Source organism: Phoca vitulina, unplaced genomic scaffold (genome assembly GCF_004348235.1).
Source record: "Phoca vitulina isolate PV1807 unplaced genomic scaffold, GSC_HSeal_1.0 scaffold12, whole genome shotgun sequence".
Taxonomy (NCBI): Eukaryota; Metazoa; Chordata; class Mammalia; order Carnivora; family Phocidae; genus Phoca; species Phoca vitulina.
The window spans coordinates 48,903,375-48,922,306 of NW_022589715.1; positions in this window are offsets into that span (position 1 = coordinate 48,903,375).

The following is an 18,932-nucleotide window of genomic DNA, read 5'->3' on the forward strand; positions in this document are numbered from 1 at the left end:
GCAGAATGCAGTTTGGAGGTTCTTGTGATCATGGGGGTGGGGGAGGGAGGGTGGATGGTTTGAACCAGGAAAACAGCAGTGGAGATGGTGAGCAAAGGTTAGATTCTGTTATATTTTGAAGGCAGATCTGAAAGGTATTGTCCAAGGACTGGTTGTGGGTGTTAAAAAAAAGAAAAGTTAAAGTTGATTATGAGATTTTTGGCCTATGTATTAACTGGTAAGCGGCAAGAACAAACTTGGATGGTGGATATTAAGAGTCTAGTTTCGGACATACTTAGGGGCCTCTTACACATCCATATAGAGATGTCGAGACTGAGAAGGACAGGTAGTAAGACAGAAGCAGGTGGGATCCCTGAAGAAAGTATTTCAAGGAGGAAAGCATGAGCAGTCATGTCCAATACCCAGCTGAGAAGCCTAGTGAGATGACCACAAAAGCTGACCATTACATTTCCTGTGTGGAGGCCCTCTGTGACCTTGGCAAACGTGGCCGTGTGAAGTAGTAGACACAAAAGCCCGAACCTGAGAGGTTTCAAGAGGGAAGAGTGAATTTTTGAAAAGTTTTGCTATAACGGGAAGTCAGTCAGTGGTGGAGTACTGGGATCAAAACTGAATTGTTCAGGGCGCCTGGGTGGCTCAGTCGTTAAGCGTCTGCCTTCGGCTCAGGTCATGATCCCAGGGTCCTGGGATCGAGCCCCGCATCGGGCTCCCTGCTCCGCGGGAAGCCTGCTTCTCCCTCTCCCACTCCCCCTGCTTGTGTTCCCTCTCTTGCTGTGTCTCTCTCTGTCAAATAAATAAATAAAATCTTTAAAAAAACTTTTCTATGGGAAAAATAGTGTCTTCAAGACACATTTGACCACACCTTCTACTTCCTTCTGTTCTTCTTACCCAGAGACAGACAATGTTTCAGGGTTTCGCCAGAATAAAGTGCAGTGTTGAGCTCTCAGTGACTGAAGGAATCCCCCCACCCCAAGTTTCTCTGAAAACCGGGGAACGCTTTCTTATTTAAAGCCCAGTCCCTGGGACTCTGGCCACCTCCACCTCTCTCCTTCCCAGCATCATGGCCAATTTGTCATTCTTTCTAAATTTCTCAATTTCACCCATGAAGGCAGGGGGACCTTTTTCAAGAGAGTCATAGATTTTCCAGTAAGTAGTACTGGCAGATCACAGTTTTTCCAGCAACTGAAAAAGATATATAAATTATTTAAAAATTTAATGTTCTTCTCCATAGGAAAAAAAAAATATCTGGCATATCAACTGCAGAGATGTTAAGTGCATTTTAGTTCTCAGAAAATACACCGTGTGTCAGGTACATAATTTCATTTAGCCTATTGTGCGGAGCAAGCTATTGTGAGGGGGTCTGTCATGTCTCCATTATTCCCAACCCCTATTGGGGTTTAATCACATTCAGGGCTATTTGCAACTATGGTTTCCCATTTCAAATGACATTAGGTTAAAATTAAGCCTATAACTTATACTTTGGGATTTAATATGCAACGTTTTCCATCAGCATATTATACTGGTTAAGTTGCTTTTGAGCAATGTAAAGGAAAAATAAAATAAAAATATCCAACTTAGTGTGAGAACTTGAGAACCACTCATTTTGTAATTTTCCTGAAGGTCATGTCCAGTAGGGAAATACCTGGGAGGGCCACTCATCTTCCATTGGTGGTGTGGCTGGAACCCCGTCAATCTCATACCACTGTCTGTGAAAAGGTCAACTGCCCCTCTCGAGGCAATGAGTGTTTGTTTCTTTTTAAGATTTTATTTTATTTTTAGGGCGCCTGGGTGGCTCAGTTGGTTAAGCGACTGCCTTCAGCTCAGGTCGTGATCCTGGGGTCCCTGGATCGAGTCCCACATCAGGCTCCCTGCTCGGCAGGGAGTCTGCTTCTCCCTCTGACCCTCCCCCCTCTCATGTGCTCTCTCTCATTCTCTCTCTCTCAAATAAATAAGTAAAATCTTAAAAAAAAAAAATATTAAAATAAAAAAAAAAAAAGATTTTATTTTATTTTTAACTGTATTATTATTATTTTATTGTTAAGGAATCCAGTTCTATGACTGTCGTGAAATAGAGCCCAGGCTGGGTTAACAGTCGTGAGTCTTAGAGGTAACTACACCGGACTCTAGACTTTCTGGTTATAAGCACTGGCTTCTCTCTCTACCTCAGCTGAAAACCCAAACTCATGAGGCCTCAATCCCTGACTCCCTATTCCCGGAAGATGCCAAAGCCAACTACGTAGGAGGCTTTTTCAGAGGAGAAGACGACTTTGCTGTCCTTTTTGAGGCAGGCAGCAACCCCAAACCATGGACGGGCTGGGACCTGGTTAAAGATTTTATCTTTAAGTAATCTCCCCACCCACTGTGGGGCTCAAACTCACAACCCAAGACCAAGAGTCACACACTCCACCAACTGAGCCAGCCAGGGGCCCCAAGGCAATGAGTCTTTTTGAAATAATGGTTTGGGCTGGCTCCTGGGCTCCCCGTGGTCTCTGACTTCCCCGTGGTCTCTGACTTCACATAGAGCTGCCAGTGAGAATTGCACAGGTTGGGAATGGGGCCTCCTGGAGTTGTGCAGTGCACAACCTACATAACTATGGTTCTGCTTCAGGGAGCTTACATGGGTAGAAGAAGAGAATGGCGGAGTACAAATAGCTGGGAGTTTCTTCAACAGTGGTCCTGCCTTTATGGACATTGAGTCCCTCTCTGCTCCATTCCAATGGAGAGGGCTAAGGGCACTAAATGTGCCACTGCCACCATACGGTTCAAAAAGATGGTCATATTGACGGCTGGGTCTGTAACCATGATGCACAAAAAAACCCCACCCCCCCCAAAAAAAACCCCAGAAACAAAACAAAACAACAACAACAAACCACAATACAACTGTAAGTTTGCTCTACTTCTATGTGCTCAGAAAAATGGCTCCCAGGTCTCTACACAGGAAGCACCATAATCTCATGGTAGCCAGAGAACCCATGTCCTGCACACCCCCGGCTAAGGCTGAACCACTAGTTCCCACTGCTAATGAGGCACCACAACACCCAGGCATTCAGGAGCCCCTTCTGTCACTTCTCTTGTCCTCCCCCCCAGGCTCCTTGGGTTTTTCCTATACTTCTGCCCTCTGCCGAACGCTGGATTCAGTGTAGACAGCACTCAGTTCCTTGAGGTCCCTGAGGAGATTCTGGGTCTGTCAGAGAGAAACATCTACAAGGTAATGGCGTTCTCTTGTGAATCAGTTGTATGTTACCAAAAACCCTTACTATGGACTGAATAAGTGTGTCTTTCCCAAATTCACATGTGGAAACCCAAATCCCCAATGTGATGGTATTTGGAGATGGGGCCTTTGGGAGGCAGTTATGGTTAGATTAGGTCATGAGGGTGGGACTTCATGATGGAATTAATGCCTTTAAAAAAAAAAAAAAAGATTTATTTATCAGAGAGAGAGAGTGCACAAGCCAGGGGAGCGGCAGGCAGAGGGAGAATCAGGCTCCCCGCTGAGCAGGGAGCCCGATTTCGGGGCTGGATCCCAGGACCCTGGGATCATGACCTGAGCCGAAGGCAGACGCCCAACCGACTGAGCCACCCAGGCACTCCTGGAATTAATGTCTTTATAAGAAGAGTAAGAGACTTGAGATCCCGCTCTCTCCCTGCCATGTGAAGATACAGGGAGAAGGTGGCCATCTGTAAACCAGGAAGCAGGCCCTTACCAAGAACCCAACCATGCTGGCTTCCTGACCTCGGACTTCCTATCTCCAGGACTGTGAGAAATGTGTGTCGTTTAAGCCATCCAGTCTATGGTATTTTGTTACAGAAGCCCAAGCTAAGACAACCCTCTCCAAAGAAGACTGAGAAGAAAGGAAAATCTAACCTGGAAAGTTCTTTCTTCCTCTGATCTGAATCTGACTTCTAGCAGGTTTAGGTCCTAGTTTTGCCCTGAGGAACAATATGTATGTGATTCACACTCTCCTACCTTCAGCCTTCACCTTCTGAAGCTCATTGTCATGGTTCTCTTCAGTATTTTCTTCCACAAGCTGAATTTCCCTAGTGTCTCCTCTGTATGGCCTGGTTTCCAGAAGCTTCCCACCATAGTTAGCTTGTTGCTCCGTGTTGATGTGCTTTACAAAACGTAGGGCCTAGAAATGACCATCCACCTAGACACGGTTACATAGGAGCAGTCTCTATTTATTTTCATGTGCATGTTAGAATTTTGACATAAGGTAGTTAGGGGATATTTAAAGTGCTTTAAGAATTGGCTTTTGAAAAATAGACTAGATTGGTACATAGACCAAAAAAAAAAAAAAAGGCTGTATTTGAGCTATTACTCTATGGTATGTGTTTTGAAGTGACCTACATGGCTACATTGGGTAATACCTACTAGAAGATCTGAGCAGTCCCGTGTGACCTTTGGCAGGTCCTTTCTCCCATTTTGGGTCTTGATAACTTCATCAGGGAAATGGGGTGTTAAGTGGTGGTATCTAAGCTTTTCGTGGTTTGTTCTTCTTTCTTAGGGGCCCAAGTGTTTCCCAATAGTGAAGTGCAACCACCCAGCTCTGCTGCCCACAGACACACGGTTGGAGCTGCAGGACCAGATTCTCTGCCATCTCTCCTTGGAGTGAGAAATGTGGTGAGACAGGGGGGTAGGTGGAGGGAAGGGGCGGGGGCTAATCCTGAGTCCAGGACCAAGAGACCAAGGTTTATTCTTAGCTCCTTCATCTGAGCCAGACTAAGTTGGAAATTAGGGCAGAGGGAAAAGCCCCTTTCCCCACTTCCCTTCTTGTATGTCTGTGCCAAGGCAGGAGACACTCACTACGGGTGATGGTCTCCTCGCTACGTGTACTCCTATTGGGGTGTCTCTCTTCTCCCCAGTATGTCTACTCACACTGGCATTTACGGGAGGAGAGGGAAGGTCTCCAGCAGTGCAAGGAAGGCGTGGCCTCCCTGTGCCACAACCACCTGTGGCCACACGCCCAGGAGAGCTGAGTCTCAGTTTTAGCTTCCTCCATGCATCCCGGCCCCTCCACCCATAACGTGACCCAGAATTTCCACTCTACAGAGTGAATTACCTATAGTCAGTCCTCATAAGACCAAATCCTACCATGTCAATGTGACTCTGGAAGGAGAGAGGAGCTGCCTTGTTTTTCACCGCTACCCCTTCAATGGTCTCTGACCCCAAGGTGTTCTGTGTCTGCTGAGCTGACTTTGCTTCAGTGTTTTAGCTTCTCATTGACACTTCCACAGCCAGCCCCGTGCCCTGCCTCCTTCCCTTCCATGTCCTCCATCTCCAGGTGGGGAGCCTTTACTCAATCTTCTCTGGTCTAATCTAATCGCCCACAAGCAGCCTCTTCTGCTGCTTTCTCTCTCTGACAGACTTGATTTGTCTTGACGTGTCAGCCTTTGGGCCGCTGAGGCCGTGCTGACCTCTTTGAGGAGCTTAGCTTTTGTGGTGCCCAGGAACCCACTCTCCCGAGGGCTCTATCACCCTGTTCTTCATCATAGCGGATGATGGGTTTTTCTAAAAAGGACCTGGGAGGGGCGCCTGGGTGGCTCAGTTGGTTCAGTGTCTGCCTTCTGCTGGGGTCATGGTCCCAGGGTCCTGGGATCGAGCCCCGCATTGGGCTACCTGCTCAGCGGGGAGTCTGCTTCTCCCTCTCCCTCTGCTTGTCACTCCCCCTGCTGTGTGCGCTCTCTCTCTATTAAATAAATAAATAAATAAATAAATAAATAAAATCTTTAAAAAATATAAAAAAATAAAGAAGACCTGGGAGGGCAGCCCACACCATGACTAAAGCTGTCGACATCTCTCCTTTCTAAGGAGGCCTTTCTTTCTTTCTCCCTCCCACCTACCCGGCAAGGGCCAGGGGCCAGGGGCCAGAGGTGGACACTTCAGCTGCCATCGTATCAATTAGACAACAGTTCTTTAGACACTGGACATGCTGACAAAAGGGGCAAAACATTACGTATCGTATCATGTTTATTATATTTTAATCCTATCCTATCATATCATCATATTTGTAATCATTTGCTAGGGCTGCCATAACAAAATACCACTGAGTGGCTGGATTAAATAACAGAAATTTATTTGCTCACGGTTCCAGAGACAGGAAGTCCAAGATCAAGGTGCCCGCAGAGTTGGTTTCCTCTGAAGTCTCTCTCTCCTTGGCTCGCAGGTGGCCTCTTTGCTGCCCCTTCACATGGTTGTTCCTCTGTGCACACATCCCTGGTGTCTCCCCGTGTGTCCAAATCTCCCCTTCCAATAAGGACACCAGTCAGATTGGATTAGGGCTCACCCTAACAGCCTTGATTACCTCTTTAAAGATCCTATCTCCAAATGAAGCCACATTCTGAGGTACTAGGGGGTAGGCCTTCAATGTATGGTTTTGGGGGACACAACTCATCCCCTAACAATATTTTTTCCCAATCCCATCATCGACTTGTGCTGAGATCATAGCAAAAAGAACTGTCTCAAATTGCAGCGTGGGAGGTTTTCGCTAGATGTAAGAAAGGTTCAGGCATAACCCAAATTCAGATCCTGGGGTGGAATCTCACCTGGGGTGAGGAAGAAGGAGTAAAGGTAAAGGCGGGCATCCCAGAAAATACACATTCCCATCCATTTGGGATCCTTTTTAGAATTAGGTTAAACGAAATGATTTTTCAGTCCCGACATTCATTCATTCATTCAATCATTTCATTTAGCAAACATCCACTGAGGCCCTCACGGTGTGCCAGACACCAGGAATCCAGAAGCAAACCCATGAAGGTTCTTGCCCCCCAAAGGAGGACTTATGTGTACTGATATCTAAACCCTGAACAGGATGGGAGGAGGGCAGGGGCAGCCAAAAGAAGTGTCAAGAATACTATGAGGCTTGCACAATAATGAAACCACAGACCTCAGCCCAGGATCAGCAAAGGCTTGTGTATTTCCTTGCTGGCGCTCAGCAGTTCCCACACTCAGAGCAGCACCCTCTATTTGAGAGAAGCTTGCAAAAAGCATCACCTCCCTGGGTTTGGGAGGTCTGAAGGACCTCGCACTTTGAGCCAGCCCAGGGGAAGCTGGAGACGTTTCTAAGCCCCGCACCTAGGGCCGGCAGGTAGGAGGGGGGCGTGGCTGGCCCTGTAGTGGAGTCACTGTAGCCACAAGCCAGGAGGTTTGGGATCCAGTGAGCCCGGACCCTGAGCCTACTATAGCTGCAGTCAGGCAGGCATTCCCAAACCAGACCCCTCTTCCCCTTGCTCCTCACCAAAGCTGAGTCACACCCACCCTGGGGAGCCCACCAGGTCCCTGGGATCTACTGGAGTGTGAGTGGCAGCCGGACGCAGAGGCAGGGCTGCCCGTGCCAGACACATCAATCCACAAGGTACCAGACGCCTCTATCTGGAAGGTAAGCCTGCCATCTAGTGTCCAAGTCTGAGAGGCGCAGGGGCAAGCAAGCTCTCCTTGCCCTGCTGGCCGCGCTCAGCCTGCGGCTTCTGCTTTGGCCACCCTCCATGAAGGCACACCACTTTGCTTTCAGGGTGGATTTGATTTTTTGGAAACAGCTAAAAGTCACTCTAAGCCAAACGGTTACTGATGGGAATACAAAGAAATAACACAGATTTTCCTCTGGGGTTTGTAACCATCTAAAGGCAAGTGATTATTTTGAAGAATGTATGCATTTTCAGTGAATGTCTTGAGATTAAAAGTCTCATTCTTTTATTATTTATTTATTTATTTAATTGATTTATTTGACAGAGAGAGAGACAGCGAGAGAGGGAACACAAGCAGGGGGAGTGGGAGAGGGAGAAGTAGGCTTCCCGCTGAGCACGGAGCCCGATGCGGGGCTCGATCCCAAGACCCCGGGATCATGACCTGAGCCAAAGGCAGCCGCTTAACCGACTGAGCCACCCAGGTGCCCAAAAGTCTCATTATTTTAAAGCCAATAATGTGTACCATGGAATCCGACTAAAGCACATCTTTAGGGAAAATTTAAAATACATCTCCCCCCCTTCCCTCCGAAATGAGTGCTGGTGCAGCTTTTTCCATGCAGGCCCATGTTTTTGTATGAAAGGAAGAACGGTTTCTTTGATTTAGTCAGCTGCTGAGCAGGGAGTCATCCATACAGCCTGACAGATGACAGAGCCCAGTCTTCCCTCAAGTGCTGGTCCCTCAGAACTGAGTATTGAACCCAGAGATTGGGTCTTGTTTGTCATGGGGCTTTCTTCAGAAGACTTCAGATCCAGGAAAGGGCTAATGGAGGGACACTAGGCAGGACGTCAGCTGTGTTCTTGTTTCTCAAAGGAGTGTGGAGCTCAGTGCCCAAGCCGGGGTGGCAAAGGGCCTAGAGTCCATCTGAGGACAGAGAGGGATGTGCCAGAAAGCTAAAGCATCAGAGTCTCGGCTATGTGGTCATTGGGATCATTGGTTGAATGGTTGCTGCTTCCCTGAAAAGCAGGAGCCTCAGAGTCCCAGACTGAGCCTGACTGAGGTGGGAAAGGCTAAAGAAAGTCCTCCCCAAATCAGCAAACTTCCTGAGCAGCTCTAAGCTCCTTGTGTCTTAGGAAAAGACTCCTCCTGCAACACTTAGAGCCCTCTTTTCCTGAAGCAAAAGGCAGACCCCTCTCCTAGGACCCTTGCTAACGTCAACATTATCTGAGTACAAAGGGTCACTTCAGTTGGACCAAGCCTGGAATTTAAGCTAGACCATCACGTGTTGAGGAAGGTGAACTAATTTTTTTTAATATGGAACAAGGTCAGGAAAACAGGGCCCTCACTCGGCCTTGAGTGTCTAGCAACTCCATTATTCCCTTGATTAGCAGTCTGCTGAGCCGGAAGAGTCCCAGCTCATAATCACAGAAAGAATAACAAAGTTTTCAAAAATTACTAATATTCCAAATGAAATAATGGACCTAGGTAGCAATCATCAATGAATGCTAAAATCATCGGGTGAAGGTTAATGGGGAACTCTGCAGGCTGACACTACCTAAACCTAATGATCGATGTTGGCAACATTAAGTGTGAAACATCAAGATATTGTAGGTCTCACAGTAAAAGCACCACCCTATGAAGTATGGGTGCCTAAAAATATTGATCTTGAATCTAATCGAGGCCCTAAATATAACTATCAGTTTACCGGGAATATGGAGGACAGAGGAACATTTTATCTGACTCCACAAGAAAATAATCAAATACAGAACACAGACATTATACAGGACAAATGAGCCGGCTCCTCCCCAAATCAATGGCCAGGATGGACTGCCTCAGAACAAAAGAAACTAAGAGACACAACCATATGCAACATGTGGATTTTGAAAAAGCCAACTGTAAAAAAGGTGTCTGAGATAATTAAGAAATTTGAATATGGACTGGGTTTAGATGATTTTGAGGAATTATTATTAATTTTGTTAGGTAAATGACATTGCGGGATGTAAAAAAGTCTTTTTTTTTTTTTTAAAGATTTTATTTATTTATTTGACAGAGAGAGACATAGCGAGAGAGGGAACACAAGCAGGGGGAGTAGGAGAGGGAGAAGCAGGCCTCCCCGCGGAGCAGGGAGCCCGATGTGGGGCTCGATCCCAGGACCCTGGGATCACGACCTGAGCCGAAGGCAGATGCTTAATGCCTGAGCCACCCAGGCGCCCCTAAAAAATTCTTATCAATTAGAGATACAAGGGCATCTGGGTGGCTCAGACGGTTAAGCATCTGCCTTTGACTCAGGTCATGGTCCCAGGGTCCTGGGATCGAGCCCCGCATTGAGCCCCACATCGGGCTCCCTGCTCAACGGGGAGTCCACTTCTCCTTTTCTCTCTGCTCTCTTCCAGCTTGTGCTCTCTCTCTGGCTTACTCTCTCTCCGATAAATTAATAAAATCTTAAAAAAATTAGAGATACAAACTGAAATTTTCAGGTGAAAAGACAAGCTATCTAATATTTGCTTAAAATACACAAGCAGGAAAAAAGGGAAAGACAGATGAAATAAGGATGGCAAAATGTTGATAATTATTGAAGCTGGGTGATGGATATAGGGAGGTCCTTTTATTCCAATTTTGAGTATGTTTAGAAATTACCATAAACACACACACAGTGTGGTGCCCCTGACACCCATGCAGATCCCAGTTTGTATCATATTATGTAAAATATAGCCTCAGTCTGGGTCTGGGGAGAACAGGTAGACTCAGATGGAAGAAGCAAGGAATGTCCTTGGCAAGTTTGGGAGACTGTTCCTTCAGGCATTTTGGATTTGAAAAGATAACTGAAAACAGCAATGAGATAGATAGCACCATATACCTATTAGAATGGCCAAAATCCAGAACACCGACAAAACCAAATGCAAAATGGTAGAGTTAGTCTATGATACTATCATAATGGATACATGTCATTATACGTTTGCCCAAACCCACAGAATGTATAAAACCAAGAATGAATCCTAATGTAAACTATGGACTTTGAGTGATAATGATGTATCAATGTAGACTGATCAGTTGTAACAAGAGTACCACTCTGCTGGGGGAGGCTACGCACCTGTCAAAGCAGGAAGTATATGGGAAATCTCTGTATCTTCCTACCTATTTTGTTGCAAACCTGAAGACTGATCTAAAAAATAAAGTCTAAGGGCACCTGGGTGGCTCAGCTGGTTAAGCATCTGCCTTCAGCTCGGGTTGTGATCCCACGGTCCTTCAATCGAGCCCCGTATGGGGCTCCCTGCTCAGCGGGGAATCTGCTTCTCCCTCTGCCTCTGCCACCCGCCCCTCCCCCACTCATGCTCTCTCTCACTCACTCTCTCTCTCTCAAGTGAATAAATAAAATCTTTAAAAAAATAAAATAACTTTTTAAAAAAGATTTTATCTATTTATTTTGACAGAGAGAGAGACACAGCGAGAGAGAGAACACAAGCAGGGGGAGTGGGAGAGGGAGAAGCAGGCTTCCCGCTGAGCAGGGAGCCCGATGCGGGGCTCGATCCCAGGACGCTGGGATCATGACCTGAGCCGAAGGCAGACGCTTAACGACTGACCCACACAGGCACCCCTGAAAGGATCTTTTAAAAGCTACTCCAAAATGGACAGAATTGGGACAAAATAGACTTCTATGTGAGAAGAATCTAAAAGGCTACTGCTTCTTGGCAGTGCTGGGAATTGGCTACTAACTAAGCCGAAATAAGCAGCATCTGTCACAGACACACACACAAGGACATCCTCAGGGCACACATCGACAAGTCAGGACAGAGAGGAGCAGATGCACATGTGTGCCGACACACCCATGGAAACTGACTACACACATGGAAACTGACCCTAGCAGAGACCCCAGCACAGCCAGCCCCCTGCACAAATGCCCGCATGCCCCCAGGGCACCGGAACACACCTGCTTCCCAGACACTGCTGAAATAGAAATCCAAAGACAAACGAATGAACTCAGTAGCACCGAACATTAACACGTGGCATACAGAGGCAGAAGGCTTGGCAAATGAAAACCAAACTCTCAAACATCCATCCTACTACTACAGGAACATCTCGATTAACCCGAGGGTAAGTTTAAAGTTGTGTCTCCCCCCCAAAAAAAGTGTCCATAGAAAAAAGACAGAACTGACTTTGTCGTGCTTCATTCTTCTCACCATACATTCCCTCTAACAGACCTCGTCTAAACTAAAGCCTCATTCAGTGCGTGTCTGCTAACCACTCCCAATTCTCGGGTCTCTAGCTCTTGCCCCTTTCTCCAGCTGCAGGCTTCTATGTTCAACTGCTATTGAGCATTTCCTCCTTTTTTTTAAAAAATATTTTATTTATTTATTTGACAGAGAGAGACACAGCGAGAGAGGGAACACAAGCAGGGGGAGTGAGGGAGGGAGAAGCAGGCTTCCCGCTGAGCAGGGAGCCCGATGTGGGGCTCGATCCCAGGACCCCGGGATCATGACCTGAGCCGAAGGCAGATGCTTAACGACTGAGCCACCCAGGGGCCCCTGAACATTTCCTCTTGGATGTTGTATTGTAGTTAAGGTACAGACTAAGCTTATTTCTCCCTCCTGGAAAAATTCAGAGGTAGACTGCCCAGGGCAAGTGACAGGGCACGGCCACCTTCAACATTTTCATCTCTGAGCCCATGTTGGCTCCTTCAGTGCTGGTGATCTTTCGGCCAGTGGAAAGGAGAAAAGAGGCAGGAGAGGTTCATGCCCAATCCTTCTTTTATTTATTTATTTATTTATTAGAGAGAGAGAGAGAGAGGGAGAGAGAGAAAGAGAGAGCGCATGCATAAGACAGGAAAGGGGCAGAGGGAGAAGGGGAGAGAGAGGGAGAAAAGCAGACTCCCCGCTGAGCGCAGAGCTGGAAACGGGGCTCTATTTCAGGACCCTAAGATCATAACCTGAGTCAAAACCAAGAGTCGGGCGCTTATCCGACTGAGCCCCTATGCCCCATCCTTCTAAGAGCAAGACACACATCACTTCTCACATTCCACAGGCCGGAGTATGGTCATATGGTTACTTTCTGCAAGGGAAGCTGGGAAGTAAAATCATCAGGTGGGGGGCCATGTGCCAGCGACCACTATCCTTGCAGAAGGGCAGAAAGGTATTGGGGGATAATCGGAACCCAGTTATATCCCTTGGATACCTCAAACTCAATATAAATAAGTGTAAACTCATCATGTTCTTTGCCTCTGCTTCCAACGGTGCCTCCTCCAATCCCCAGCTTGACAGATACCCTACCACTTACCCAGCTCCCCAGGTCGGTTTGCTGGATATTGAATTAAATGTTAAATATTGAATTTGAATTTCAGATAAAAAAAGGAATCATTTTTTAGTATCAATATGTCCCAAATATTGCATATATTTTTATCTGCTAAATCCAGCAACCCTACACCCAAGCCAGAAGCCTTAGAGCCACTCTGAATTCCTCCCTCCTTTCCCACTTTCTTTCTTTCTTTCTTTTTTTTTTAAGATTTTATTTATTTGAGAGAGAGAGATAGAGAGCATGAGTGGGGAGAGAGGCAGACGGAGAGGGAGAAGCAGACTCCCCACTGAGCAGGGAGCCCGGCAAGGAGCTTGATCCCAGGACCCTGAGATCATGACCTGAGCTGAAGGCAGACGCTTAACCGACTGAGCCACCCGGGGACCCCTCCCCTTCTTTTTCCCACTTTCAATTGCCTTCCAAGCCCTGCTGATTCTTTTCTATAATATTTCTCATTCTGTCCCTTCTTCTCCATCTCCACTGTGACTTCCTTGGTTTGGGCCATCACCCCCTCTCTCAAAGACTCCTGTAATTGCCTTCCACTTGGCCTTCCTGTTTCCAGCCTTGCCCCTTCTAATTCATGCTATGCACAATAGGTAAACTGGTCTTTCTAAAACACAAACCTGACCACATCACTCCTCTGCTTAAAATCCTTCCATTGTTCCCCATGGCTTTCAGGATAAACTTCAGACTGATTAGCCAGGCTGATAAAGCCCTTGATCGTTTGATTTCTCTTTCTCCCTTGATAGGCCTGTCCCTAACTTATTATTTTAGGCACATACTTTTGCTCCCAAAGCCCTTGATGCACTGTACTGCAATAGCTGACTTGTCTGTGTGTTTCCCCAAGCACATTATACATTTTCCTTCAGGGCAAGGACTATGTCTTATTCATCTTTATACACTGAGCAATCGGCACTAGTAAACAATTAATCAATGTTTATCGGATGAATTATGGTTCTCCAGCTTGCATTGTTCCTATTCCCATCCCTGTGTGGTTTAACATGTCTTAGTCGGACATTTTCCTCCATTCCAGATGTGGACCTTTCTGCACCAGTCTTAAGCCAGTTAAACCTTTATTCTCACTGAAACTCTCTGAGCTCTGATTTCCACGGCTCAACCACGATGAAAAAGCTTCTTGTCCACTCCATTACGCTCCTACCTAATGGACGTTAGGATAAAGAAATGACACCTTACCGAATGAGGCCCTAGCCAGTGCCCCTCCTGAGCTGAGTTTCAGATCATGATTCCAGCTGACATTGGGCAGCTGTTAGATGAGAGTTTCTCGCCTGCCCTCCCAACCCCCACAATTTGCCCCCAGCCCTTCCTCATCCCCTGGGGAGTAACTTCTCTCTCTCTCTCTCTCTTTTTTTTTGTTTTGTTTTGTTTTGGGCCACAGCAGTGTTTAGCAGGAGCTGGCAGCCATGCCTTGTTTGCGCTGTGATCTAACACCAGCTGACAGGTGGGTTTCGGGGTGTCTCTGGGGCCGTGGCCTGTTTAGTGGATTTACCACTCTAAACTCAATTACAGGAGACTTTCATGTTCCACAGGCAATTCCAGTCCCTTTTTGATAAAAACTCTGGTGAGTAAATAAGTCAGGATGGTGATAGGGGCCTGCCATTTAATATTCATTGAAGTACACATGTTTGGAAATTGGAAGCAGAGTTTAATCCATTTTCATATTCATATCAACATGAAGTTTTAAAAAGGACCCCTCCTTTTCTCCACCAATCTTGTCAATTCCTCCTCTGGAAAGATAAAGGTAAACTGGATATAAACTTTTTTTTTTTTAAATTAGAAATATGCAAAGTTGTAATAATTAAAGTGTGAGCTTCAGATCTGTTCATTTTCAACTCAGAACTAATTCTTGCATTTCATTTGAACTCCCGGGAAAGGCAGGTAACAGATAAACCAAAGTCATTGCTGTTTCTGACGGCTAGACTTTTGGATTTGACTTTGCTACGGGAGCTCAGTGAAAAGCAGATGTTGGGAATAGAGAGATCTCAGCTCCAAGATCTTACAATTTAGGGGAAGGTTTCACAGCCATTCCAAGTAATGTAAAAGCACCCCTTTTAAAATAAAGGCAAGGCTCACCAAAAAATAACAAGCGTTCATGCTCACCAATAAAGGTTACAGGACTGTTCAGTGAGGGAGACCCGAAACCTGGGGAGAAAGAGTTAACACAGGGAAGGGGGTGATGTGTTGTTTTGCTGTCCCCCGACTCTACCTTGTTTTTTTTTTTTAATGTGGATGAATGTTTAAGTATGGCGCTGTGGTCAAAGGCATCTCTTTTAATAATGCAACACACAGCTTCCTGAGGGGACAGCCGTTGATTTGGAAACTGAATATGGTGCACTCTAAATTCTCCTCCCCAAGGAAGGCTGACTAACTGATAAGTGCCACGAGCTAGCATGGGGACTCATTCTGTCAAATCAACTTGCTGGAAAGGCCCCATGCAGGATCTGCTCCAGTCTCTGGGAGCTAATGTGAGCAGACACTTGTGACATTAGACAGTGCAGCAGGCCTGGCGTGAAGGAAAAGTTCACCAACCGCCAACAAGGTGGTCTTTAGATGACAAGGACAAAGAAATCAGTGCAAATTTGTTAATGTAACAACTTGGAAAAGTATGCTTTCAAAAAAAAGCCACTCTATGGGGAGAGAGGATCAAAAGGAAGAAAGGCAACAACAGGACTTGGAAGCTTTCTTTGGGCTTTCTGTACCTTTTGTGATATGGCCTTTTCTCCTGGTCCTTTTTCTCTACTGGGGAATCTTCAGTTACATGAGTGAGGCCCACTGCACAAACCACTGCTCCACCTAAAACCAAAAAACAAATAAAATAAAATAAAATAAAAGTAAAGAAAGGAAAATAATGAAGAGAAAAGAAAAGAAAATGCTCGTGCTTTTGCCTTATTGGGGTAAGTAGCATGTCTCCTCTTTCAGATGGGTGATCACCTGACTGTTTCTGAGAATTCTCATCTGTCTGATCCTGGTGCATTAGTCCTGGAGGAAAACTGAAGCAACTGTTATCTGGGAAGAGACATGGAGATAAGATGTTACCTCCGTGTCTGACACAAAATGTAAGTAGATGTCTGTAACTGGATCAAGTATTTTAAGAATCAAATAGCACTACAGGGAAAAAATGGAGTTATTAATATCAGATAGAGGAATTTGATGGTGTTGAGTGTCTGATTCAAAGAGGTGGTTCTGCCAAGGTTTTTCCCCCTTGGTGGGGTAGTATAGCATACTTCTTCCATATTTAAAATAGAAAAAAAATACATAACTTTGAGTATGGTGAGCTGAATCAGCTCTCCCGTGGCAGCTGAAAGAGCATGGGCTCTGGAGAGAGATACCCTGTGTTCAGGTCCTGGCTCTGCCACTGATTAGTCTGTGATCTTGGGAAAGTTGTTTCATAAAAACACTTACCTTGTAAGATTATTCTAAAAATACCTGCTTCATAAGAGTCTCATCACGAGTGAATACATGTGAAGTTCTGAGTTCAGAGTCTGGAATATACTAAGTGCACCATAAATTTGGCTGTGATTATTATTTAAATGAGTTTCCATAGGTTCTTTTTTGAAATCCAAATTCAATTAATTAACATATAGTGTCTTATTAGGTTAGAGGTAGAGTTCAGGGATTCATCAGTTGTATGTAACACCCAGTGCTCATTACATCACCCAGTTACCCCAAGCCCCCACCCATCTCCCCTCCAGCCACCCTCAGTTTGTTTCCTTTGGTTATGAGTTGGTTTCCAAACCCAAAAGACTCCACCCCAAAACTTCTAGAACTCACACAGGAATTCAGTAAAGTGGCAGGATATTAAATCAATGCACAGAAATCAGTGGCATTTCTATACACCAACAACAAGACAAGAAAGAAATTAAGGAGTCGATCCCATTTACAATTACACCCAAAACCATAAGATACCTAGGAATAAATATAACCAAAGAGGCAAAGAATCTGTACTCAGAAAACTACAGAGTACTCAAGAAAGAAATTGAGGAAGACACAAAGAAATGGAAAAACGTGCCATGCTCATGGATTGGAAGAACAAATATTGTGAAAACGTCTATGCTACTTAGAGCAATCTACACATTTAATGCAATCCCTATCAAAATACCATCAACTTTTTTCAAAGAAATGGAACAAATAATCCTAAAATTTGTATGGAACCAGAAAAGCCCCCGAATAGCCAGAGGAATGTTGAAAAAGAAAAGCAAAGCTGGTGGCATCACAATTCCGGACTTCAAGCTCTATTACAAAGCTGTCATCATCAAGACAGTATGGTACTGGCACAAAAACAGACACATAGATCAATGGAACAGAATAGAGAACCCAGAAATGGACCCTCAACTCTATGGTCAACTAATCTTTGATAAAGCAGGAAAGAATGTCCAATGGAAAAAAGACAGTCTCTTCAACAAATGGTGTTGGGAAAATTGGACAGCCACATGCAGAAGAATGAAACTGGACCATTTCCTTACACCACACACAAAAACAGACTCAAAATGGATGAAAGACCTAAATGTGAGACAGGAGTCCATCAAAATCCTAGAGGAGAACACAGGCAGCAACCTCTTCGGCCTCGGCCGCAGCAACTTCTTCCTAGAAACATCGCCAAAGGCAAGGGAAGCAAGGGCAAAAATGAATTATTGGGACTTCATCAAGATGAGAGGCTTTTGCACAGCAAAGGAAACAGTCAACAAAGCCAAAAGATAACCGACAGAATGGGAAAAGATATTTGCAAATTACATATCAGATAAAGGGCTAGTATCCAAAATCTATAAAGAACTTCTCAAACTCAACACCCAAAGAACAAATAATCCAATCAGGAAATGGGCAGAAGTCGTCTTCTTTTTTTTTTTTTTTAACATATGTATTAGTTTCAGAGGTACAGAAGGGGAAGAACCTATAGTGGGGGGGAAATCGGAGGGGGAGACGAACCATGAGAGACTATGGACTCTGAAAAACAACTGAGGGTTCTGGGGGGAGGTGGGGGGGTGGGTTAGCCTGGTGATGGGTATTAAAGAGGGCACATTCTGCATGGAGCACTGGGTGTTATACGCAAACAACGAATCACGGAACACTACATCAAAAACTAATGATGTAATGTATGGTGATTAACATAACATAATAAAAAAAATTTTTAAAAAGTGCATTTTGACTTAAAAAAAAAAAGGAAATGGGCAGAAGACATGAACAGACATTTCTGCAAAGACGACATCCAAATGGCCAACAGACACATGAAAAAGTGCTCAACATCACTCGGCATCAGGGAAATACAAATCAAAACCTCAATGAGATACCACCTCACACCAGTCAGAATGGCTAAAATTAACAAGTCAGGAAATGACAGATGGCAAGGATGTGGAGAAAGGGGAACCTTCCTACACTGTTGGTGGGAATGCAAGCTGGTGCAGCCACTCTGGAAAACAGTATGGAGGTTCCTCAAAAAGTTGAAAATAGAGCTACCCTATGACCCAGCAATTGCACTACTGGGTATTTACCACAAAGATACAAATGTAGTGATCCAAAGGGGCACGTGCACCCCAATGTTTATAGCAGCAATGTCCACAATAGCCAAGGAAAGAGCCCAGATGTCTATCAACAGATAAATGGATAAAGAAGATGTGGTATATATATAATGGAATATTATGCAGCCATCACAAAAATGAAATCTTGCCATTTGCACTGACGTGGTTGAACTAGAGGGTATTATGTTAAGCGAAATAAGTCAATCAGAAAAAGACAAGTATCATATGATCTCACTGATACGAGGAATTTGAGAAACAAAACAGAGGATCATAGGGGAAGGGAGGGAAAAATGAAACAAGACAAAACCAGAGAGGGAGACAAACCATAAGAGACTCAATCTCAGGAAACAAACTGAGGGTTGCTGGAGTGGAGGGGGTGGGAGGGATGGGGTGGCTGGGTGATGGACACTGGGGAGGGTATGTGCTATGGTGAGTGCTGTGAATTGTGTAAGACTGATGAATCACAGACCTGTACCCCTGAAACAAATAATTATTATATGTTAATAAAAAAAATTAAAAAGAAAAACACTTAAAGAGTTGGTTTCCATAGGTTCTTAATGACTGTAACTAAAAGGAAGGGTTCTGTGGTCAAGTAAGTTTAGGAACCAGGTTTAACACAATTAAGCATTTTTTTTTAACCGTGGTATTTTTCAGCACCTTTGTTAAGTAAACATGCATGATGAACACCCAAGGAAGAATTTGCTTTCTAGTATTTGATC